The sequence below is a fragment of the Rattus norvegicus genome, chromosome 8, assembly GCF_021556685.1.
Source record: "Rattus norvegicus strain SHRSP/BbbUtx chromosome 8, alternate assembly SHRSP_T2T, whole genome shotgun sequence".
Taxonomy (NCBI): domain Eukaryota; kingdom Metazoa; phylum Chordata; class Mammalia; order Rodentia; family Muridae; genus Rattus; species Rattus norvegicus.
Window position 1 is genome coordinate 16,002,053 of NC_141541.1, and position 25,646 is coordinate 16,027,698.

The following is a 25,646-nucleotide window of genomic DNA, read 5'->3' on the forward strand; positions in this document are numbered from 1 at the left end:
CGTATAAATAAAAAAAAAGAGCCCCCTGCAGAGGTAATGAGAGCAAATGCATTCAGTCTTCCTTCTGATGTGTCATCCTTACTCTTCTGACAGTTGAAGATGCAAAATTACAGTCAAATGCCTTTAGCACACGAGTGAAAAATGCAAGCATTAAGCAAATTTCTTCACATGAAATAATTAACTGTGTGCAAAGATTTGGCTCAGTGGTTTATAAAATGTAAGAATCTGATATAAAATATGTAGAATTACAAAAGCATAAGCATATGCCACAAGAAAGACTGAGAAAACGTACTCACACGCTGTTTTGTTTGCCTTATCTGCATTCATTTACTTTATTTTTATTCTTTTCTCATATGTTACATCCTGACAGCAGTTTCCCACTCCCCAGCCCCTCCCCACCTGCCCTTTCCCTCAGATCCACCCTTCCCCCTCCTCTCAGAGAAGAGCAGCTCTCCCAGGGATATCAACCAAACACTGCATAGCAAGCTACAGTAAGTCCAGTCGCATTGGGGTTTCCCAAGTAGGCAAAAGAGTCTGGGACACCCCTCCCCTTAGAATTTCTACAAGAACATCAACCAATCAGCCATAACATACATGCAGAGGTGTAGGTCAGACCCCTACAGACTCTCTGATCTCTTCAAATATCTGTGAGTCCTGGTCAGTAGGTCCAGCGGATCCAGTTCTCCTGGTGTGTCCCAGGTATCCCTGCTTCCTCTGATACCTCTTCTCTCTCCTTCAAAGGACTCCGGAGCTCAGTTTAATATTTGACTCCAGGCCTTTGCACCTGTGGTTGTAGAGAGACAACAGTTAACAGCATCTCATGCTCTTCAAGACCCGATTTGTACTTCCCAGAACCTAAGCTGAGGAGCTCACAACTGCTCCAGCTCCAGGGGTTGCAATACCCTCTTTCCTGCTTCAGCAAGGACTCTACACTCACCAACATTCACACACACATTCACACAAGCACGAACTTAAATAAACAAATTTTGTTTATACAGAAGGGAAAACACAATGCATCTTATGAGTTATAAAAACGATCTTCCTCTTTATTCTCTGGTGATTTGTAGAAGTGACAATCTTGCTGTCTGCGTATAAACAACTTCTTATATAAAAGTAGGAGGCAAAAGGGAAAAATACAAAGACTCAGAATGCTTATTAACTGAACCACTGAATTCAGGTCAGCCAGTTCTAAAGATGTTTTAATTAAAATTCAACACAAAGGCATTGCAACATGGAAAGGTGATTTGAATGTAGTATTTTCTTAAAGTTTATTTTAATTTTGATAGTAGTACATTTGTTAAATATGCAGATAGAATTGAGACTGAGGATTGAAAAAATAATATGTCCTATTCTGCTGCTTGCTGCTACTGCTGCTGCTGCTTCTGGTGGTGGTGATTGTGGTGATGGGGGGGGGGGTAGTGTCACATATATTCACTATTGTGTATCCAGTGTTCTAAGACAATTTTGGGTGAGAACCACCTTAGCTTGTATTTTGAGACAGAGTCTTTTGCTGGCCTAGAACTTCCCACATAAGATAAGATAGCTAATGGGAAATTTTAAACAGAAGAAATTATTGAGGGATCTGGAATGTGCCTATCTTCACTTGCTCACTGCTGGAACAAAAGTATATGTACCATATCTGGATATTTTATATGCCCAGGACATCAAACTCAGGTCTCCTTGCTTATGCACCAAGAATTTTACCAACAGCCCTCAGCCACAGATAGTTATTTGCAATAAGGCACTCAGTAGTAATAACCCTGAGTGTGCTAGTAAAATTGGTTCCTTTAAGCATAGTCTCTGAAAACACATGGTTATACTTTGGAATTTTAGATACAATGGAATTTTACTCAGGCAGAATGATCTAGTGTAGATCAACTGAACCAGTTTTATCTTTCCAAAGTTGCATATACTACTATTATCAAGAAAAAGAAACACCAAAACTAATAAAATGCTGTAAGTGGTCTCACACACTTCAGAAGACTGAGAATGTGCATACTGCACACTGTGCTTAAAATGTACAAAAAAATCAACGTTATTACTTTATTAAAAGCAGAAAATAAACATAAACCCTAGGTGTTTTTGCATTTTTACGTTTTAGCCTGTGTGGCGCTTCCTCATAACCTTCTACCTGCCCGCAATGGCTCTACCTTTGTTGTCATCCATGTCCGTGGCTCATACGTCTGAAGACTACATTTTCATTAGAAGCTTTCTAAAGCGCTCTTATATTTTAAGTTTCGTGTTTTATGGTTCTTGTGCTCCATCTGTATGTCAGTAGCTCTTGATTAATTTCACTACATGGCCAGGGGTAAAGCAGATGTTTTTGTTGATTTTATCCGTTTGTTTTCATCTTGGTGCCTTCTGTAATGCAATTCACAAAAGCAGAATGTTGCAAATGCTTAGGAACAAGGAATATTTACATCAATTTTTTTTACTTTAGTATCTTATAACTTTTGATAAATACATCTACTTAGACTCTAAAGATGTAGTAACTTATGAGTTATGCTTCACTCACCACGGTAATACAATAGAGTTTTTATTTGTATGTAATTGATAGATGGTGAAATTTAGTGTAAAAATAACTACCTCACATTCTCTTGAAGGGAAAGACAGGAGTCAAGTCATAGCAGATGTGCCAAACTCTAAAGATTGGGCATCTAACTCAAGTAACACCTTCCAATAAAAAGAGAAAACACACAGTTGCCATTTCATGGGTGGAAAAAAAGTTCAGTAAAGTAAAAGGGTACTTAAAATATTAAAAAGAAAACTATTGAAAAGTAATAAGGATAAATGAAAATTTCCTTATATTGTGAAGTTTTATTTACCCTAAATCTACAGCAAAAAAAAATCATACACAATGGTAACAAAATGTGATTTACCATCAAAATAACAGTGACTAGGATCATCATTTCTACTGATGTACTTCGTATATTAACATCTTTTGTAGTAAAGAATGTGAGTAACATTGAGTCAAGGTGGAACAAATAGGTGGACTTTGAGTAAACATTTCTTACACCATTATCGTCATATGAAAAAGAAATATATTGGCAATTTGTGACATTCAATTCCAGGTTTGTTAAGGCCTGAAGGTCTGGGTAACAGAAGGACATATAGATATCCCTCTGTTCATGAAAGGAAATATCTGTCTACTAAACTCTGATTATGTCAACATTGATTATCAGGAATGAGCCCAGCCACAGGATGAACTCACAACATGAAATTTTCTTTATTGACACACCTGATTCAGCTTCCTTCTCTATACCATGTGTTCTATAAAGCAAGCATCACTGTTTTAGAGCAAGTAATGAGTCTAGGAAATAACCCTAGGAAGCATGGGTAAATGAAATTTTTGCGTGAGGAAGTGAAGGAAGTTGAGAAAGGTTGAAAATGAATAGGTAACTCATGCTGAAAAACGGAACTCATTGACCATTGGTTCTGATCCAGCATCACTTAGAGACCATTTCTGGATGCTATATCTTTGTTCTGGCTCATGTCACTAAAACTGGTAAAATATTGTAGACAGAGAATTTCTTCCTGGTATAGTCCCAGCTACAGCCAGAAGCCATCACACCAGAGGCAAATAGTAATGGCCACAGGGACTTGAATGAGATATCCTCACTTAGGCATTCACAAAAGTGACAATTCTACTTGACTATCACATATGATGCAGAATCTTGGTTTGTTAGCCATTGTCCCTTTCCTGGTTTGTATTGTATAAATCTTTCACAGCCTTCTCAATACAGTACAAATTTCATAAAGGTAAAGCTATGTCAGAAACTTATACCTCTAGTGTTCTAGACAAATGATAAATACTGTGGAATGAAAGTTTCTGTCACTTCCTCAATTCTTATAATTGAAGTTCTAATCCTAAATGTGACAGCAATTAAGTAGGGCCTTTAATGAGGTGACTAGGTTTAGGAGAGGTCACAGGAATAAAATTTTCACTTGTCATTGAGCCCTTAAATCTCAGCTCCCTAAACACTTACCAGTGAGAGACTTGTAAGGAAGTAACCCAGAAGACGGTCCTCACCAAGAATATAACAATGCCTCTTGGACTTCTAGCCTCCTTAGGAAGTAGGGATAGATGTTTGTTACTTAATTAGTTTTTGTTAGGTTCAAGAAAGAGATGGCAATTTGTTCACAGAAGGATGGTAAAAACTAACAATAAGAATATGAATATTTTAAAGTAAGTTTGGAATTAGAAAGTCCCATGTAGCAATGGAAGAAATATAAATTGATATAATTTTTGAAGACCAATTTATTGACATCAACTCTAATGCAAACTTACCCTAAGATCTATTTACATTATGACAGCAAGATGTCCATTCTTGTCTTATAACTTAGAACAATTTCTGGTCTTGTGACAAATATATATATAAAAGAATATTAATAGTGGCTTTCTTTTTTAATTGCATTTTTATTTACATTTTAAATGTTATTCTAATTCCCAGTTTTCCATCTGGAAACCTGCTATTCCCCTCCTTTATTTCTATGAGGGTGCTCTCTTACCCACCTACCCACTCCCTCCCACTTCCTTGCCCTAACAGTCCCCTACACTGGGGCACTGAGCCTTGATGGACCAAAAGCCTCCCCTCCCACTGATGCCTGACAAGGCCATCCTCTGCTCCATGTGCGGCTGGAACCATAGGTGCATCCCTGTGTTCTCTTGGGATGGTGGTTTAGTCCCCGGGAAATAGCAATTTTCTTAACAGAGAAATATCATAAATTGTGTGGTTGCCAGTGTTTGTTGTGTATAGTAATATAGAAATATAGTAAATTGTGTTGTTTTCCAGTGTGTGGGATGGACCCAGGACCTTCTGAATGCTAGGCAGTTCTAGCATTAAGCTATAACCACAGTACTCACACTGAGCAATATTATTATGTTGATTTATTCTATGAAGAACATGTGATCCTGATAATGTATCAAACATACCTCCTCCATTTAATAAAAACATACCATACAATGTAACTTAAATGTATAAGTTATCTTGGGATTTGCAGGGACCCCACATGATGATTTAGTAGGATCACTGTGTCTGCCAATATTGTGGTAAACCAGATCAAGTCCACACTATCAATAAACTGACTCTGTAAAGTTTGACTCCACAGGAAGGATACTACGATCATGTGCTACTGATTAGTAAATGTAATCTCACAAAGATTAATTGCACTGTCCAAAGATAGCACCAGTAGATGGCACAATCAGAATTTCAATATGCTTTCTTTCACCATAAATCTATGTTCTTCTTGTTGCAAACTAGTAACAACAAAATAAATATGTTAGCCACAGCAAAGTAAATCCCTAGAGAAACAAAAACAAGGCTAAGGCAATGATGAGTTTTGAAATGCCAGTATTTCTATCCAGCAAAGGCCAAATAAAAATGAGAAAACCACCAGGACACCTGTGCTATGTCCTATGAATATCAATGCAAAACAAAAGATAGGATGGTGATAATATTTATGCAATATTACTTTTAGGTAATTATATTCAAATAACCACAATTTTTAAAGGTTAAGGTTAAAAATAATTACAGTCTTTAAGGACATATAGCTAATGCTTTTCATGTTTGTTTAACTGTAAATGTGATTGTGTTGTTTGGTTGTAAAGGTCATTTAAGAATTAGAGGCTTAAATTAAAATTCAAAGATTTTTTCCAAGATTAACTCCACGAGTTTAATTATTTCTTCCTGAAGCATTAAATCAGAACTTTGTTCATATGGTTGGAGAGATCATAGTTGGGGACACTGAATTTATAGACTGACACAAAATGTTGATTTTATTAGGATCCTATAAGAAACACCACTTGACATTTTTAGAATGTTCTAAATCATATGATCCTTAAAGGATAATAAAACAAAATGTGTTGAGGTGACATCACAGCATAGAAGTCACAATATGTGCAAAATAGAAAAATAGAAAATACTTAAACTAGCACCTCAAAAATCATAGCCTTCTCTCACCTACTTCTGTGGATTAGGCCAAGGTATTTAAATTCATTGACTTCTCTTTTCTCATGAATGAACTGAAATGTCAAATCCATGTCTCATCTACAACAAAGCTTAGCCAGTAGGGTTGAAGTAGTTACTGTCTAATCAGTGTTGTTGTGGTTTGTTTGTTTGTTTGTTTCACTTAAATCTTTCATTACACTTTGAAGACAACATAAAAGGTTTGCTTCAAAAGATTCCTTCCATATTTCAAATGTATTAAAAACCCATTCAATTAATAATATTCTTGACATTCCAGATAGTATGTCAAGTCTTACATTAGACATTGACAATGCGTAAGTCAGTAAAGTCTGCTTTCTTCAAGGCCAAGGTGAGAGCGACATAGGCAGACTGTAAGGTTAGATGGACTGATGGCTAAGAAGAAGAGGGGTAGAACAGAGAAACTTCACTCAAAAGGGTGAAGACTGATCTGGGTCTGAAAGAAGTTTGAGCATCCAGGAAATAGAAAAAGAAAACCTACCTCAATGAAACATATAACCAATGAGATGTGGCATCTTCTAAGGAAGTCCTGGGAAGGCTAGCAGAAAAGACAGAAAGAAAATAGACAAGAGCCTCTTGGTGTATCATCTTGTTACAACACTTGGCAGTGGAATGATGGACTATTACAGAATAAATTATAAAACTGTGTTCTGCGAGGGAAGGCATACACACAGAGAGAAAACTCATCAGATTTACGTCTGACAGAACAAACAATAATTTAAAAAAAATAAATGTCAGAAATCAAATAATCCATAAGTAAATGGGCAAACTAAATGAGCCAACAGTTTCAATAATAAAAATACACATGCCTCATAATTATACAAAAATAGATTCAATACCCTTTGTTATCAGAGAAATAAATACCAAAACTGTGCTGAGTTCCATCTCACTTCAGTCAGAATGACTATCACCAAGAAAACAAACAACAAATTTTGGCAAGAGTATGGAGAAAGAGAAAACTTTTTTGCACTTCTGATAAGAACATAAATTGATGTTGTTGCAGTAAAAATAAAAAAGCGGCAGAGCCAGTTCCCACACATACCCTGGCAGTCACTAACTCTGGCTCCAACCGGCCATTGGAACTAGTGCTACTTTATCTCAGATTCGTATCTCCTGAAGGCTCTCTGCTAGTCTTGAACTCTCTGGTTCCAGCTATGCAGAAAAACCATGGTTCTAGAAGTCCAGGAGTGGCTGGCCTATCATGGCTCCCTGCCATGGACATGGCCCACACTCCCAACAGCTGCACCCTGGTAGTTAAAGTACAAACTCCCAACTACCCAGAAAAATCAAGACTCAACAAACTGTAACCCAACAATCAGATTTATATCTTTAATTCTCAATCCACAGTACATCTACATAATCAACTTATAACTAATTGATAAGGACATAAACCGCCTACCTAGATGAGATAAATTTGCCTACAAAATCCATCGCAGCAACCTTGGCAATTCAAGACCACCCAGATCTAGACCATCCGTCCCTGTCTCCATCTTGATTCTCCTTTCTTCTCCTTCTCTCCCACCTTACAAAAGCTTTGTCCCGCCTTATTTTTTTTTACTGTCCAATCATGGCTTTGACCTAGCTTGTCTGTCTTCACCTGCATAATGACATCAACCTACACTTCACCCCTTCTGTTTAATTTTTTAAAAAGTTTCTTTCAAATATAAGTTGAGCAAAACTATTATCATCTTGCAATTTAAAAGTATAAAATAGTTCAGTGGTTTAATGATGGTATTCGCCTATGTATTTGCTGTATTCTGACTGTCTCTCTCAGCAGGACCCTCGTTGAAGGAATCTTAGAAAGGACTGAAAGAGCTTGAAGGGGCTTGAGACCCCATATGAACAACAATGCCAACCAACCAGAGCTTCCAGGGACTAATCCACTAGCCAAAGACTATACATGGACTGACCCTGGACTCCAACTGCATAGGTAGCAATGAACAACCTAGTAAGAGCACCAGTGGAAGGGGAAGCCCTTGGTCCTGCCAAGACTGAACACCTAGTGAACCTGATTGTTGGGGGGAGGGTGGTGATGGGGGGATGGGGAGGGGACGCCCCTATAGAAGGGGAGGGGGAGGGGTTAGGGGGATGTTGGCCCAGAAACCGGGAAGGGGAATAATAATTGAAATGTAAATAAGAAATATTCAAGTTAATAAAGATGAAAAAAGAAAAGACATAAAAAATAAAAGCATAAAATATACCTAATACCCAGTCCAACATTTTATCAGTAAAACAGAATATTTAGTTATCTATTTTAGCTTAAGGAAGGCTTAAACTCCATACTATATCCTGTCTAGCTTGTATATTATCTGATAACAATCTAATTAAATATGTATTCTCAAAGGTAAACAGCCTGAGTAGGCTATGAGACTATAGTCAGTCTTCAACCCCATCAGAAATCTGAGAATGATCAATATATCTGTAAATAGGAAGCCTAACATAGCTTCTAGAACTGATTCAGATTGTAGACACAATTTTCTACTTGCACACATGAGAGCAAGTCTTCAACCTTCTGGCTTAGGATCATCTGACAGACTTTTGAAACCCAGAATTTCGAAGGGCTGGTCACTCTGGCTTGGCAGAAATTATCAGTCAACTTATTCTGTAACATGTCCTTTTCTGGACAGTATTTAGTGTGTAGATGAATTGAGGTAACTCTTGCCCAGTGGCTGTCTTGCCACCCCTGGAGGTGGAGATGTCCAATTTCTTTGAATCCACCAAAGGGGATCTGTAGGAGCACACATGTCTCAACAAAAGATAAATAACATTAAATGTCAGATTTGGTGCATTTCTGACATTTTTGAAAACCATCTAACTACGTAAGTAATCTGCACTATTGTCCATTCATTAGAAAAAGTGTAGGCTGGTGTCATTATGCAGGCGAAGGCAGACAAGGTAGGTCAAAGCCATGATTGGACAGTAAAAAAATAAGCTTTTGTAAGGTGGGAGAGTAGGGGAAGAAAGGAGAATCAAGATGGACATGGAGAAGGATGACCCAGATCTGGGTGGTCTTGAATTGCCAAGGTTGCTGGAATGGATTTTTATTAGCAAATTTATCTTATCTAGGTGGGAGGTTTATATCCTTATCAATTGGTTGTAAGCTTATTGTGTAGATGTATTGTGGATTGAGAATTTAACATATAAATCTGATTGATAAATTACAAGTTTCTAGAACTTTGATTTTACTGGGCTATAGGGGATGTGAGCAAAGTTCCCAATGCGCAGAAAGACAGCCTAGAGGGGGCGGCCAATAGAATGCCTGGGGCTATCGTAGCATGGTGTGACACTAGAGTGGCCCAAGCATGGATGTTTATGTCAAGTGTGGTGACTACCTGCCAAGGGAAGTGTAAGGAAGCAGCTGGCAGAGAGACGGGGGGCACACTGCTCCCGCACAGTAGGAACGCGCACATACCAGTAGCCGACCATCCATTTTTGATTTTAACCGCAACAGATGTAGCCATTGTGAAAACTAGTATAGATGTTAGCCAGGAAACTAAAATTAGAACCCCCAGGGGACCCAGCTATGCTAATCCTCTACTCATTCCTGGAGAATTCTAAGTCAGTATGTCATAGAGATGCTCGGCCGTCCACTATTCACAACAGCTAATGCAACTAATGTAAACTTCTATGAACAACCGTGTCAACAAAATGTAGTACAAATATCCAATGGAGTTTCGTATAAATTACATTACATGTATGTGACATCAGCAAGGATTCTTTGCAATATGTTCAAAAATACTGTGATAGACATTTATGAAAGCATAATAAAGCCCATTGTTTTGGATACTAATCTGAAAATGGTAGATTTGTGCTTTAGCAATGGCTCTCTGCAGCCAGCTGTGTGAAATGGGATGGTTCAGCAGATTTACAAAGGCAGACCCCAGAGCTCATCTGTGACAGCTTCAATGCACATAAGGAGGACCTCAACCAAAGCCTTAGCACTGAGATTAAAGTAAAGGGGTAAGTGCACAGAGAAAGTAGGAAAAGAATCAATAATAACTACATGGACTGAGGAAAAAGATCAAGGGTGACATTAACCCAACAACAGAAGAGCAAATGTAAATGACGGGATCTATTTGATAGAATAAACCATACTTAATGCATTGTCCACATAAGACATCAACACAGCTGTGTATATAGTTATAATAACCATAGACTTTGTCATGATAGCATCTATGTTCTACTGACTCATAGTTTACCTCAATGCATTAAATGCTACTATTCCTTAGACAGTACATCCTATTAGATCAGAGGAGATGCTCCTTCCTTGATGTTTTTCTAATTCATTTCTGCATTTTTTAATACTATGGCAGGAGTCCCATGTTGGATAACAGAATGATTTTTTTAATCTTTATTAACTTGAGTATTTCTTATTTACATTTCAATTGTTATTCCCCTTCCCAGTTTCCGGGCCAACATCCCCCTAACCTTTCCCCCTCCCCTTTGACATGGGCTTCCCCTCCCCATCCTCCCCCCATTACCACCCTTCCCCAACAATCACGTTCACTGGGGGTTCAGTCTTGGCAGGACCCAGGGCTTCCCCTTCCACTGGTGCTCTTACTAGGATATTCATCGCTACCTATGAGGTTGGAGCTCAGGGTCAGTCCATGTATAGTCTTTGGGTAGTGGCTTAGTCCCTGGAAGCTCTGGTTGGTTGGCATTGTTGTTCATATGGGGTCTTGAGCCCCTTCAAAGAATGATGTTCTTAAGACATAGGATGAACAGAAGTTCTGTGAAGTGCTGTTTTCTCAATACATCATGGCTATCACACTAATGAACTATTCATAGCAGCCACAGCTACCCATACAAGCACAAAACCTATACAAGATTAAGCCAGTCAAAATTCCAGTATTAATGGGGGTTAGGGGTATCTTGTGGTCCACCCTCACCTATTAGTAAGGAGCTGTTACAGGCAGCTGATACCTGTTAAGGAAGGGATAATATTTCTTCCGTTAATGATGTTCTCAGTGGTAGCTTTCCTGAGCTCCAGTGAATGGCCCCACACCAATGCACATATAGGCAATACAAATTGGACCTAGTGAGTTATCAAAAATGTGGGCAGGGGACATGAATTTAAGAGGGACACATTGGAAGAAATATGGAGGAATTGGATAAAGAAAATGGTGGGTATGTATGATCATATTTTAGTGTGTACATGAATGAAAACCTCAAAGATAAAGAAAAGTTATAATTTAAAAATGCCCTTTGTACTGTTTTTCCTCCTAATTTCCAATATGCAAACCTGGTGAAGTTTGACTATTTTTCTTTCCATGTACTCAGAGTTGCTTTCATTCACATACAGTACCTCTTACTGAGTGAATGGGATTTCATTTCTCTGTGGCTTAACGTAAGTGAATGTCTACTTAAAATGTGACCTTGCAAATCTCTGCAGCTGCACCAATACATCACACCTTAACCAGAGAAGCACTCCAAACTCGTCCCAGCTGTAAACCCTTAGATTTTAAGAACTTAATACGTTTATATAATAAGTAGTTTTCAATATTGACAATATCATTTATTGTTACCAGTTTCTGACACAGAAGCTTCAGGCAATATCACATTAGCATTTTGGTTACTTTTCAAACTGGTTTCAAAGCTTGGCAACATGACTGCCATATATCACGATAAATACATATTGACTAATTCTTTATACATGTCAATATTATAAAAACAGTTGCTTATCTTCATTCAGATACATTAATGTGTGCCCAGATGCTATTGTGTCAATGTGGTTTTAAATCTGAGACATTTCTTGCCTATGCATAATAGAACGCAGCCTGTCTTAGGGACAAACATACGTCCTATGATAAATCCTGGTGATTGTTATGCTTTTCTTTGTTGCAATGAAATATGTGAAAAAAGCTACTGAAGGAAAGAAGGGAGGGATGGAGAGATGAAAGGAGGGAGGGAGGGAGGGAGGGAGGGAGGGAGGGAGGGAGGGAGGGAGGAGGATGGAGTAAGGAGAGGCTGATTTTCACTCCTACACTTTCTGCTGATACAGTCTGTCATGAGAGGAATGCACGGCAGCAGGAGCAGGAGGCAACTCATCACGCCACCCTCAGTCAGGAAGAATAGAGTGAGGACTGCTCGTTCCCAGCTTGTTTTTGCCTTTTTATTGAGTCTGAACCTTTTGCAGGTTCCAGGTGCATTTTGTGAGCCACATAGTAGAGATGACTTCGTAAGTGAGAAGACAGGGTGCAGTTGATCATTCTAGGAGGTGGTGTTACCCAGAGCCCTGTGCAGGAAGGACTTTAAGTCATTCGCAATGCGTTAACTGAGCTGTAAACCACCACTATGGACTCTTGCTCCTATTGTATTGGTGTAAGAATCTTGTATGTTCACAAAAGTGACAAATATATTACAGATAACAAATGAAATTGTCAAGTTTCTGGAGGCCTATATTAGCTGATATTGTATTTATTTGATAAAACATCATGACCAAGGCAATTTATAGGAGGAAGTGCTTGTTGGCTACAAAGGATTCGGAGTACATATTGATGGAGACATCATGGCAACAGGTCAAAGACATTGTATCTGGAGAAGTAGCTGAGAACTTCTGCCTCAAACCATAAACAGCAGAGTCAGCAAACTCAAAATGGCACAAGTCTTTACTCTCTCAAAACCCACCTTCAATGACATCTGTCCTCCACTAGGACCATACCAGCTGTTCCCTCCTAAACAGGAAACCACAACAAAAGCACCACAGCATTCCATTATAATATTTAGGAAGATGTTCTTCTTGCAGAAAACTAAGAATTTATGAGAAACCAGTAAGGACCAATGACCAGCAAGATGGTGATGGGTTGACTGTCGTTAAGGCCCATTATGGCTCCAGTGTAATGTCTTAGCAAGGTGTGATCCAAGGGAAGCTGCAATGCAAATACATACATTTCAGCTTTCTGAAAACTAGTGCATGTGTCCCATCTCTTCCCTATTTCAGATAGATTATAAATATTCAAATCCTGTCACCTAAACTAAAGTATGCATCTTCAGGCCTATGGTCAAATGTGGTTCTTTTGTCCATTTGTTGACTTGGTTCATTTGGCATCATATACCTAAGATGTCTTCGTGTATGTACATAGTTGAGGATGGCCTTGAACTCCTGATCCTCCTGCCAATATCTCCCTAATGCTGGGTGACAGTCACACAGCAGCAAACCTAGCTTTCACTGCACATCCTTTCATAACTGCTGTGCATCTGAGCAGCTGTATTCACTTCAGAACCAGTCTGTGCCTGCGTTCTACCCTTCATGAGCAGATGGACCCATCCAGCCAGTGACAGTAATATATGTTATGCAGATATGCCTGTGATGTCATATCTGTCTCCTCAAGTGAATTCCCAAGATCATGGAAGATACACAGATTCTGTAATATATACTATTAATATTAACTAATAATAATGGTTCACAGAACAAGCAGTTTTCCTAAAGATTATTATAATATTTTTCTCATTCAAATAAAAGGTCATATTATATCATAAAAATTATATATATAGGATTTAAGATATTCTTTTGACATTTCCTGATTAAATATATTTTAAGATTCTATAAAATCTAGTCTGAAACAGCCTAAGAATATTATGCAATGATTTTTTTTATTCACTCCTAATAATATATAACTTTTCTAGTTGTCTTTTTCAATGTTGTTATTTTAATAGAAATGTCCTTACCTCTTTATAAATTGTTGTTTGTATTCAGTCTGTGAAAAGGAACAGTTGGACTCAAGTCATAACTAAAAGTTGGAAGTTCAGTCAGAAATTCACATGTGAAACTGAAAAGTCAAATGTCACAGAAAAGCCTCTGTGCTCCCTAACTCAAGTAGGCAGCAAAGCAAGGGTGTCGGTCAGGAGAGAAACCACCTTTTCCATCATCTGACCTTAAACCTTAGGAGTACACTGAGCTCAGGCATCTGCACTGCTCAGCGGACCTCTTCTCATTGGGTAGATAAAGATCCACACTGCTGAACCAACAGAACAAGGCAGAAAGCAACAGTCAGTGAACCTGGGGGAGGAGTCAACAAAGAAAAGTTGAAAGACCCTAGCTCTGTCACAGGGACAGAGGGGGTCATTTTATAAAATCTCATTTTCACTTGAAAGGATTATTGGAAAATTGTTTTTGGATAAAACCTGATACAATATGTTAATATTAATACTGCTTTAGAAGACTCTATACTGTCCTTTAAATGTACCCCAGAGGTGTGGCCAGTGAAAAGAACAAAGTACCCATAACTGATAGGCACTTCTCACCTCACCTTAGGCAGCATGCTCTTCTTAGATCTCTCTCTCTCTCTCTCTCTCTCTCTCTCTCTCTCTCTCTCTTTCTTTGGATATTTTTAAATTTACATATCAAAAGTTATTCCCTTTCCCAGTTTTGCAGACATAAGCCCCCTATCCCATCCCTCTCCCCTTCTTCTATAAGGGTGTTTCCCTCCCCATCCACCTCCCCCCAACCATCCTCTCCATTTTCCCCTACTCTGGGCGTTCAACCTTGGCAGGACCAAGGACTTCTCCTTCCATTGGTGCCCAAAAAGGCCATCCTCTGCTACATATGCAGCTGGACACATGGGTCACTCCATGTATAGTCTTTGGGTAGTGGTTTAGTCCTGGGAGGTCTGGTTGGTTGGCATTGTTGTTCTTATGGGGTTGCAAGCCCCTTCAGCTCTTTCAATCCTTTCTCTAATTCCTCCAATGTGGCTCCTCTTCTTGGTTCAGTGGTTTGCTTCTAGCATTCATCCCTGTATTTGACATGCTCTGGCTATGTCTCTCAGGAGGCATCTATATCCAGTTCCTGTCTGCATGCACTTCTTAGCTTCATCCATCTTATCCAGTTTTGGTGCTGTATATATATGGGCACCATGTAGGGCAGGCCCTAAATGGGCATTCCTTTAGTCTCTGCTTCAAACATTTCCTCCATATCTCCTCCTAAAATATTTTTGTTCCACCTTTTAAGGAGTGAAGCATCTATACTTTGGTCATCCTTCTTGAGCTTCATGTGATTGTATCTTGGGTAATTCTAGCTTTTGGGCTAATATCCACTTATCAGTGAGTGCATACTATGTGTTTTTCTGTAATTGGGTTACCTCACTTTAGTTCAAACCATCTGCCTATGAATTTCACGAAGACATTGTTTTTGATAGCTGAGTAGTACTCCATTGTGTAGATGTACCACATTTTCTCTATCCATTCTTCTGTTGAAGGGCATCTGGGTTCTTTCCAGCTTCTGGCTATTATAAATAAGGCTTCTATGAACATAGTGGAGCATGTGTCTTTGTTGTATGTTGGATCATCTTTTGGGTATATACCCAGAGAGGTATAGCTGGGGCCTCAGGTAGTGCAATGTCCAATTTTCTGAGGAACCTCCAGACTGATTTCCAGAATGGTTGTACCAGTCTGCAATCCCACCAACAATGGAGGAGTGTTCCTCTTTCTCCACATCTTTGACAACATCTGTTGTCACCTGAGTTTTAGATCTTAGCCATTCTGACTGGTGTGAGGTAGAATCTCAGGATTGCTTCAATTTACATTTCCCTGATGACTAAAGATGTTGAGCATTTCTTTAGGTACTTCTCAGCCATTCGATATTCTTCAGTTGAAAATTCTTTGTTTAGCTCTGTACCCCTTTTTAACAGGGTTATTTGGCTCTCTGGAGCCTAACTTTTTGAGTTCTTTGTATATTTTGTATATTAACCCTCTATCAGATGTAGGGGAGGTAAAGATTTTTTCCCAATCTGTTGGTTCCCATTTTGTCTTAATGACAGTGTCCTTTACCTTATAGAAGCTTTGCATTTTTATGAGGTCCATTTGTCAACTCTTGAACTTAGAGCATAAGGTATTGGTATTCTGTTCATAAAAATTTTCTCCAGTGACCATGTGGTCGAGACTCTTACCCACTTTTTCTTCTATTAGTTTGAGTGTATGTGGTTTGATGTGAAGATCCACTTGGACTTAAGCTTTGTACAGGGTGATGAGCATGGATCAATTTGCATTCCTCTACATGTTGACCTCCAGTTGAACTAGCACCATTTGTTAAAAGTGCTATCTTTTTTCCATTGGATGGTTTTCGATCCTTTGTCAAATATCAAGTGACCATAGGTATGTGAGTTCATTTCTGGGTCTTCAGTTCTTTCCCACTGGTCTATCTGTCTGTCTCTGTACCAACACCATTCAGTTTTTTATCACTATTGCTCTGTAATACTGCTTGAGATCAGAGATGGTGATTACCCCAGAAGTCTTTTTATTGTTGAGGATAGTTTTAGCTATTCTGGGTTTTTTGTTATTCCAGATGAATTTGCAAATTGTTCTGTCTAACTCTATGAAGAATTGAATTGGAATTTTGATGGTGATTGCAATGAATCTGTGGATTGCTTTTGGTAAAATGGCCATTTTTACTATATTAATTCTGCCAATCCATGAGCATGGGAGGTCTTTCCATCTTCTGAGATCTTCAATTTCGTTCTTCAAAGACTTGAAGTTCTTGTCATATAGATCTTTCACTTGCTTGATTAAACTCACACCGAGGTATTTTATATTATTTGGGACTATTATGAAGGGTGTCATTTCCCTAATTTCTTTCTCAACCTGTTTATCCTTTGAGTAGAAGAAGGCAACTGATTTGTTTGAGTTAATTTTGTACACAGCCACTTTGCTGAAGTTGTTTATCAGGCTTAGTAGTTCTCTGGTGGAACTTTTGGGATCACTTACTACATATCATCTGCAAATAGTGATATTTTTACTTCTTCCTTTCCAATTTATATCCCTTTGACCTCCTTTTGTTGTCTGATTGCTCTGGCTATGACTTCAAATACTATATTGAATAAGGAGAGAGAGAGAGAAAGAGAGAGAGAGAGAGAGAGAGAGAGAGAGAGAGAGAGAGAGAGAGCGCAGCCTTATCTAGTCCCTGATTTTAGTGGGATTGCTTCCAGTTTCTCTCAATTTAGTGTAATGTTATCTATTGGTTTGCTATATATGGCTTTTACTATGTTTAGGTATTGGTCTTGAGTTCCTGATCTTACAAGGACTTTTATCATGAAGGGATGTTGAATTTTGTCAGATGCTTTCTCAGCATCTAATGAAATGATCATATGGGTTTTTTTCTTTGAGTTTGTTTATATAATGGATTATATTGATGGATTTCTGTATGTTGAACTGTCCCTGCATGGGTGGGATGAAGCCTACTTGATCATGATGGATATTCGTTTTGATGTGTTCTTGGATTTGATTTGCAAGAATTTTATTGAGTATTTTTGCATCGATATTCATGAGGGAAATTGGTCTGAAGTTCTCTTTCTTTGTTGGGTCTTTGTGTGGTTTAGGTATAAGAATAATTGTGGCTTCTTAGAAGGAATTTGGTAGTGCTCTGTCTGCTTCTATTCTGTGGAATAGTTTGGACAGTATTGGTATGAGGTCTTCTATGAAGATCTTATAGAATTCTGAACTAAACCCATCTGGTCCTGGACTCTTTGGTTGGAAGACTTTTAATAACTGCTTCAATTTCTTTAGTATTTATGGTGTTGTTTAGATGGTTTATCTGATCCTGATTTAACTTTGATACCTGGTATCTGTCTAGAAAACTGTCCATTTCCTCCATATTTTCCAGTTTTGTTGAGTATAGGCTTTTGTAGTAGGCTCTGATGATTTATTGAATTTCCTCAGATTCTGTTGTTATGTCTCCCTTTTCATTTCTGATTTTGTTTATTTGGATACTGTCTCTGTGCCACCTGGTTAGTCTGGCTAAGGGTTTATCTATCTTGTTTATTTTCTCAAAGTACCACCTCCTGGTTTTGTTGATTCTTTGTATAGTCCTTTTTGTTTTTACTTGCTTGATTTCAGCCCTTAATTTGATTATTTCCTGCCATCTACTCCTGTAGGATGTATTAGCTTCTTTTCTTCTAGAGCTTTTAGGTGTGCTGTCAAGCAGCTGACATATGCTCTCTCCTGTTTCTTTCTGCAGGCACTCAGAGCTATGAGTTTTCCTCTTAGCACTGCTCTCATTATGTCCCATAGCTTTGGGTGTGTTGTGCTTTCATTTTCATTAAATTTAAAAAGTCTTTAATTTCTTTCTTTGTTTCTTCCTTGTCCAAGTTATCATTGAGTAGAGGATTGTTCAACTTCCATGTATACCTGGGGTTTCTGTTGGTTTTTTGTTTATGTTTTTGTTGTTGTTTTTGTTCTTGAAGACCAGTCTTAGTTCGTAGTGGTCTGATAGAATGCTTAGATCTCTTAAAAGCATCATTTCCCCTTAACTTAGATATGGTTCTTCTACCAATGAAGATTTAAATGATTAGTTTTGGTTCATTCAAGAACTTCAGTTTAGGATTGAAAGGGGCCAAGAAAATTAAGACAAAGACAGCATACCTGTGATCATCAGAGGGAGGCCCAAATCCAGCAATTTTCTCCCAACCAATGTTCTTGCCGAGACCTTTTAATTCAGTTTACAAACATCTAGGCATTTTTGTTTTATGTTCAAATAAAATATTCACCACATACAACTATTAGAATGATATTTGAGCTGAGTTATAAATGGTTCATATAAGATAGTGGTGAGCATAATTGATAACCATTTAATTATTAATGAATTGCAAAGTGCAGTGACATGTATAAAACCCTTCTGTTAAAATAAGCAACAATGACAGGCAAGTTTCTTTAGTGGCAACATAATGAGGGATTGATAAAGAATGAAATGCAGAGTGGGGGATGGGTCAGTGGATATGGTACTCATTGCACAGCATAAAATTAAAGACTGGATTGTCAGAACCCGCAGACGAACAAAGAAGGCAGGCGGCAGTCACCTACCACTCTGGAAACAGAGATAGGAATCCCCATCCCCAGGGCAAACTACCTGGACAGTCTACCCAGGATTTGTGCACTCTGCATCGAGTGAGGCAATGTGAGACCTTGCCTCTGAGCCCAGCAACCATGGAAAAAAGTGTAATCAGTCAGCTTCTATTTTTCATCCTGTTTTTAGGTCTTATTTGTTTTTTTAAACAGCTATCTTGAATTAGGTTTAGTGCAAACTATTGAATGGAAAGATTTAAGCATGTAACCAGAACCTTGAATAAATCACTTTGCCCAAAAATTCTGATATAGGCACTGCAGGACACATCCACAGAAATCTGGTCTACAAACAGTTCAGAAGTACGGTTCAAAGAGATCATAGCTGTTCTGTATTGCAATCCAGCACAGCATTTTGTTCTGAATAAGGGTAAGTCTTCAAACTAAGCCATGTGCTTCATAACATATCTGCCATGGGTTTAGAAATAAGGTTTGCCTAATATGGAGAGGGAGAGAGGGAGAGGAAAGATGGAGAGGGAGAGGGACAGGGACAGGGAGAGGGAGAGAAAGAACTCATTTGGAGGGTCCATTTTATCCACTACTAGTAAAACTACTGAATACAGAATAACCTAAAAATAACTGGGGTAATAAGCATAAAAGCCATGGGCTATAAAAATTCTGCCTCTTTAGTATCTTACAATTGCTTAAATTATTCACATATGCTTGTCTTGAGACCACATATTGAAATGCAAATTATTGTTATAACTTGGATAGTTGAAAAATCAACAAAACTTTGAAAATCTTCTTGATTTTTTTCATAAAATGGTTGCAATTGTTGATATTCTGATGTCACACTGGCCTTATGCATTAATAGCATGTTGGTGGCACTGCCAAAATGGAAACTCACCTCAAGTGTAGCTGGACCCAAGCAGAAGAGTAACAGGAAACTAATTTAGTTGAATCCGAAAGAAAGAATAGCATAGGGGAAGGGCAGTGATAAACTTGATGTATTTCTCAAAGACAGAGATAAAAGGGTACTATGTGGTCTCTCTGCATTCTATTATTGATCTGCTTCCTGGGCTATTTAATGTGCCTGGTAATAAGAAATTATTTCCCCAGCTTCAGACTTAAAATGTGATAATAAAAATTAATAGAGTAAAGACTATTTTTCTCTTTCCTTTGTGCATTTTTACGATGCTACATTTGTCATGGGAATACCAAGAAGATACACACATTGAACAGAACTCTTATGGACTATGATGATTAGTGGTTTGAACGTCAGTGAAGGTACGAATAATACTGAAGGCCATCATGGGACTCTTATGGATTCTTAGCTCTCTCAGATACCCAGATTTACTGCATTGGAATGGTCTATGGAGCCACAGGGAGCGCACTTAGGCAAGTTACTCAACATTAGTAAGCTCACTGTAAATGGGGATGATCATAACTCCCATAGCTCATAGAGTTATTGGGAGACTTACTTAATGTCACAGAGGTATGTGTCTACCACGAAATAGTAATCACCATCATTATTTCTCAAAGAAACAGAATCTAAAGAATACATGTGGACTCTCTGCTCCTCCCTGTTCCAGAGACAGCCACATCTTCTCATGCAGTGCCAGCCTCATCCCTTAGACATGATGGTAAAGGTCGGAGTAAATGGATTTGGCTGTATTTGGTGTCTGTTTACCAAGGCTTCCAATTCATCTGGCAAAGGGGAGATTGCTGTCATCAATGATTCCTTCATTGACCCCACCTACATAATTACACATTTTCATATGACTCTACCCAGGCAAGTTCAAAGACACATTTAAGGTCGAGAATGGGACACTTGTCATCAAAGAGAAAGTCATCACCATATTCTAGGAGCAAGATCCCACCAACATCAAATGGGTTGATGCTGGTGCCAAGTACGCTGTGCAGTCTACTGCTGTCCTCACCACCATGAAGGAGACTGGGGCCCACTTAAAAGGGATATCATCTCTGCCCATTCTGCCAGTGCCCCCATGTTTATGATGGATATAAACTATGAGAAGTATGACAACTCAGTCAAGGCTGTCAGCAAAGATTCATGTACCACCAACTGTTGATCCCCGTTGACCAAGGTTATCCATGAAAACTATGACATTGCAGAAGGTCTCATGGCCACAGTCTATGCCATTACGGCCACTCGGAAGACTGTGGATGGCCCCTTTGGAAAGCTATGGTGTGATGATCTTGGGGCTACCCAGAACATCATCTATGCATCCACTGATGCTGCCAAGATTGTGGTCAAGACCATCCCAGAGCTGAACAAGAAGCAAACTGGCATGGCTTTCCATGTTCCAATGTGTTCACCATAGATCTGATATGTCATCTTGAGAAAGCTGCAAAGAATGATGACATCAAGAAAGTAGTAAAGGCATCCAAGGACACACTAAAGGCACTTGGCCTAAACTAGGGGCGAACTTGTCTCCTGCAACTTTAACAGTGATTCCTACTCTTCCACCTTTGATGCCAGGGTTATCATTGCTCTCAATGAGAATTTTCTGAAGCTCATTTTCTGGTATGTCAATGAGTATATCTACAGCAACAGGGTAGTGAACCTCATGGTCTACATTACTTCCTAGACCACCCAGCCCAGCAAGGACACAAGAGCAAGAAAGAAACCCCCAGATTCCAAGGAGTCCCTATTCCAACTCAGACCTGGACTCTGAACATCTCCTTAACAGTTTCCATCCCAGACCACCAGAATAGCAGGAAGAGCCTTAGGAGCCTTATTCTCGTGAATTCTATCAATACAGTTCATTACACCTACCCCCAAAAAGAATCAGAGTTCAAATCACCCATGGCTACAGTATAGTAGAGGTGTTAAATTCTGTTCCCCAAAAGATATGTATTTAGTGGGCACACTGGGGGTAACTCCTATGTTGGAAAGAGCCCATGCTTGATCCTTATATCCAGCAAAGGGTGATGTCTACACCCATAAAAAATGTCATCAAAAAACTCAATAATTAAAAAATGAAAAGGACTCTACAGTGCCAATAGACCTCCCTTTTCACCCCCCCACACACTATACTATATATGTGCTATATGTATATTTCACTTATATATTATTATATAACATATTATATATTACTCACATATATATTTGCAAACTGAAAGCCACTGAAGCTCAAGATTGTGAATTCATATGAAAAGTCAGGCTGGGTGACATGTGCTTGCCATTCTAGAACTGAGGAGGCAAGGACAACAAAATATCAGTTAGTGAATGGCAGGTCCAGTGAAAGACCTTGTCTGAAAAATAAGGTGCAGATAGATTAAATAAGCTACCAAAATTGAACTTTGGCTTCTGCTTGCATAAATGCATAAATACATAAATACATGTGCACATGCTCCTATATACAATCATATAGAAACACCTATTTATACACATGTACATGTACACACACATGCACACATATGTACATATACATACACACACATTCACACACACACACGTGTCTATGGGAAGATGCTGACTATAATTCTATAACTAAATATTGATACAGAATTACATGAAAGAAAGAAGTTGTCTCTCTCTGTATTTGAATGAAATACCAGCTAGACGAGTTCATCTCTGTCACTTAGAACTAAGCAAGCTCTCTTCAGACCCTAGTCCCAAATATAAAAACAGAGGCCTGAACTTAAACCATCTGGCCTGTGATTCTGCCTTGGATTCAAGAATTGTAAAATTTGATGGGTGCAAATTATTCATGAGCTCCCAACATGCACTGACTCCCTCCTCCAACCTAGCCCTCCCATTATGTTTGTAAATGGCACCTGCAGCCTTATCAGGTTCATAACCATCACTGCAGTAAGGAGAAGTCAAAAGCAAAAGCAAACCAATGTGAATGAATATGTAGCTCAACAATGATTTGCCTCGAAGAGGACAACAGTAAACGCCCCCGAAATAAAGGTTGAAATGGTGAATCGTGCATAAAGCCTCTCAGCACAAGTGAGATCATTGTTATGATCCAAATCTGAATAAGGAGATTCAAATAGATTACAAATGCCTGAGAGATGGCTCAGAATGTAGGTGCACTGGCTGCTCTTCCAGAGGTCCTGTGTTCAATCTCCAAAAACCACATGGTAGCTCACAATCATGTGTAATAGGTCCTGATGCTCTCTTTTGCTGTTTATGTAGACATGGCACTCATGTACATCAAAGACATAATAATCTCAAAAAATACATAAATAGTTAATGGTGGCACTTCTGACTTTTTATTTGCTTGCTTATTTTTAATTCTGTGTATTTCTTTTTTCCAAGTAAAATGAAGGAAACATTTCAATTCATTAAACATTATCCTCTTTGGATGCTGTTATAAGTAACATTTGATTAAGCCACTGCCATAAACATGTCAAAACAAACCTCTCAGAGCCTCATGAATGTTCTCTGTCCAATCATTAATAATAAGAAAAGCAGCAGCCATCGATTCTACAATGCTGACTACTGTCAAATGCAGTTCCTGATGTTAACTGTGTATTAGGTTCTTTAATCTTAACAATTACTATGGAAAGGAAGCAGTCTTTGTGCCACTGGGTAATGTACTACCCAGTTTGTTTTTTTATACAAGTCCTGTTACCCTAGTGCCTAATCATTCTGTTAACTTTCCCATCCCAAAAGCACATCGTACAGCAACATAAATGTATTATGCCCTTACCTCCTGATCAGATTTTCATGTTGTTGACTCTTGACAAGCACTGACATGATTCTGATCATTTTTGCAGCTCTAAAAACCAGGTGCCAGACACTAACATAACAATGACATACCCTAGTGATACTAAGGTGCATACTGTTCAGTAGATTTTGACCCTCACTGCCCCCACCCCATTGTAAATGCATTCACTCATCTCCTGCCACATCTGCCTCTATTGGCTTCATGTTAGGTCTTTAAGACCAGCCTGAAATTCACTCTAAACTTAACTGGATTTAGAGTCACTGATGTGACAAACTGACTAAAGTAAACATCTGGTGTTTGTGAAGACCTTTCACAGAAGGGTCACATGAAGGGAAAAGACCCATCATCAATGTGGCTCAGAATCGTCACATGGTCTAACCACTCTGACCGCAGGAGGGAAAAACAAACGTAGCACAGTGCATTCCCTGTTCTCTGTTTCCTGATCCACAATGACAAGAACATGCTACAATTCTCAGAGATATTTATCCTCACACTGATGGACTGAAAAGCAAAAACTGTGAATCAAAATAAAACTTTGCTTCCATAGGTTGTGACTTTCTTTGATGACATAAATGGAAAATGAGTGATACAGAAAATTGTGGTCATCACTGTACTTAAACCTACCCCTGTGGTTCCCAGACCATCAGAACTGTCTGTGGGAGTAATAAGACTTTGGAGATGAAGGCTATAGAAATTGTAAGTGTAGCTTAATGTGTGGTTCTGCATAGGACTCAACAAGTGAGAATAGAGACAAACAAGATGGGTCTGTGGGTAAATCTGTCTGACTACCTGAGTTCAGTCTGGAAATTCCACATGATGGAGGAAAAAACTGTAGGCTAAGTGGACCATGCCACCAGACAGAATTGATGAAGATGAGTGATCTCAGACCCGGGTATCTCAGACTTGAGATCAGCAGCAGTTGAACCACTTCCAACCCATTTCTGTCCCTGCCCTGGAACATCTAACCACAACATCACCACTGAAAGGACCATAGACAATCAGTTACATAAGGAAACACCTGGAGTCCCTCCCCCATGCAAACAGGGCATCACTATAATCTCAAACTGAGCCAACAGGAATCACCTACCCCTAAATCCCACCCCACTCCTCAATATTATAAAGTTACCTGTCCACACAGAATAAAGCACACAACTTATTTCACCAAGGGTTGTCTGATATTGCCTGTTTTCAGTGAGCTTTAACCCTTGGGGAAGAGTTCTCTCTCCTGAAGCATTCAGCTTGGACCTTGGACCTGCCTAGCTGGCCAAGCTTATGCTGCTGAAGCTAGCCCTGATTCTGCTGCCTCTGCTGTTGGTGACAGTACTGTCACAGTAGTGCATTTGAGACCAAGAACCTTGGCTCCCTTCCCCATGCAGGCTGTTCAAATCTTGCTTCTCTTCTAAGAGCTGTCATACTTCTGGCATTACTGGCTGGTCCAGAGCTCCAATGTTTTCTATTCATCCCAATTCTGCTTTGTCCTCTGGAAAGACACCAAACAAAGAACCTGGTCCCAAAATCCTTCTCTGACTTCTCTACACATGTGTAGTGACGTTCACATGGATCCACACACACACACACACACACACACACACACACACACACACACACAAAGAGAGGGGCAGTGGGATAAAGGAAGAAGAAAATGCAATAAAAATAAACTGAAGAAGAAAGAAAAACAGTTTCTATTTTTAATAGTTCAGTCTGTCCATGTTACTTCAAGTTGCAGATATGGAGGTTTTACACACGGAAGACACTAGTGCCATTAAGCAGAGGTCAAGAACTTCTCAACCGAGATGATGGTCAAAGTCTACCCATGGCAGATTCTAATGTCTAAAATCATAAACACATTTGAAAGATTGTTTCTTGAGAAATGAGCACTGCTAAGTTACCTTGCTTACACAAGCCACCTGAGGAAGTGCTTTTCAGGATTCAGCTGCCCAAGCACACAGAAGACACTGCAGTCATGATACAAGGATTCCTCAATACTATTTCAGCATATGATGAATCTTATACAACATAGCATGCTAGTTTTACATGTTTGCCAAATGGAACAGTTACTGGATCACACAGGTTTGCAGCTATATTTTAAGGATGATCTAAGAAGCCAGACAATGTGTAACATGGTTGGATTCCCAATGAAATGGAGACTCCATAATAGTAGGGATGCTAAAAATATAGAATGCTGCCAAAGACA

General features: G+C 38.9%; 1 protein-coding gene across 2 annotated transcripts in view; it reads right to left on the reverse strand.

Annotated features, from left to right (window-relative positions):
• Nucleotides 1-305: 305 nt before the first annotated feature.
• LOC120094358 (uncharacterized) overlaps nucleotides 306-25,646 on the reverse strand; it is a 380,216-nt gene continuing 354,875 nt past the window's right edge. Inside the window, exons 2-5 of one of the 2 annotated variants that reach the window (XR_015627484.1) lie at nucleotides 21,875-21,966; nucleotides 3,987-4,066; nucleotides 2,151-2,361; nucleotides 311-784 (exon numbers count right to left, since the gene is read on the reverse strand). The gene's annotated coding sequence lies outside the window, so the exon portion shown is untranslated. Of the gene's footprint in view, nucleotides 785-2,150; nucleotides 2,362-3,986; nucleotides 4,067-21,874; nucleotides 21,967-25,646 lie in introns of both variants that reach the window. The other variant, XM_087564113.1, reaches the window with a different exon arrangement.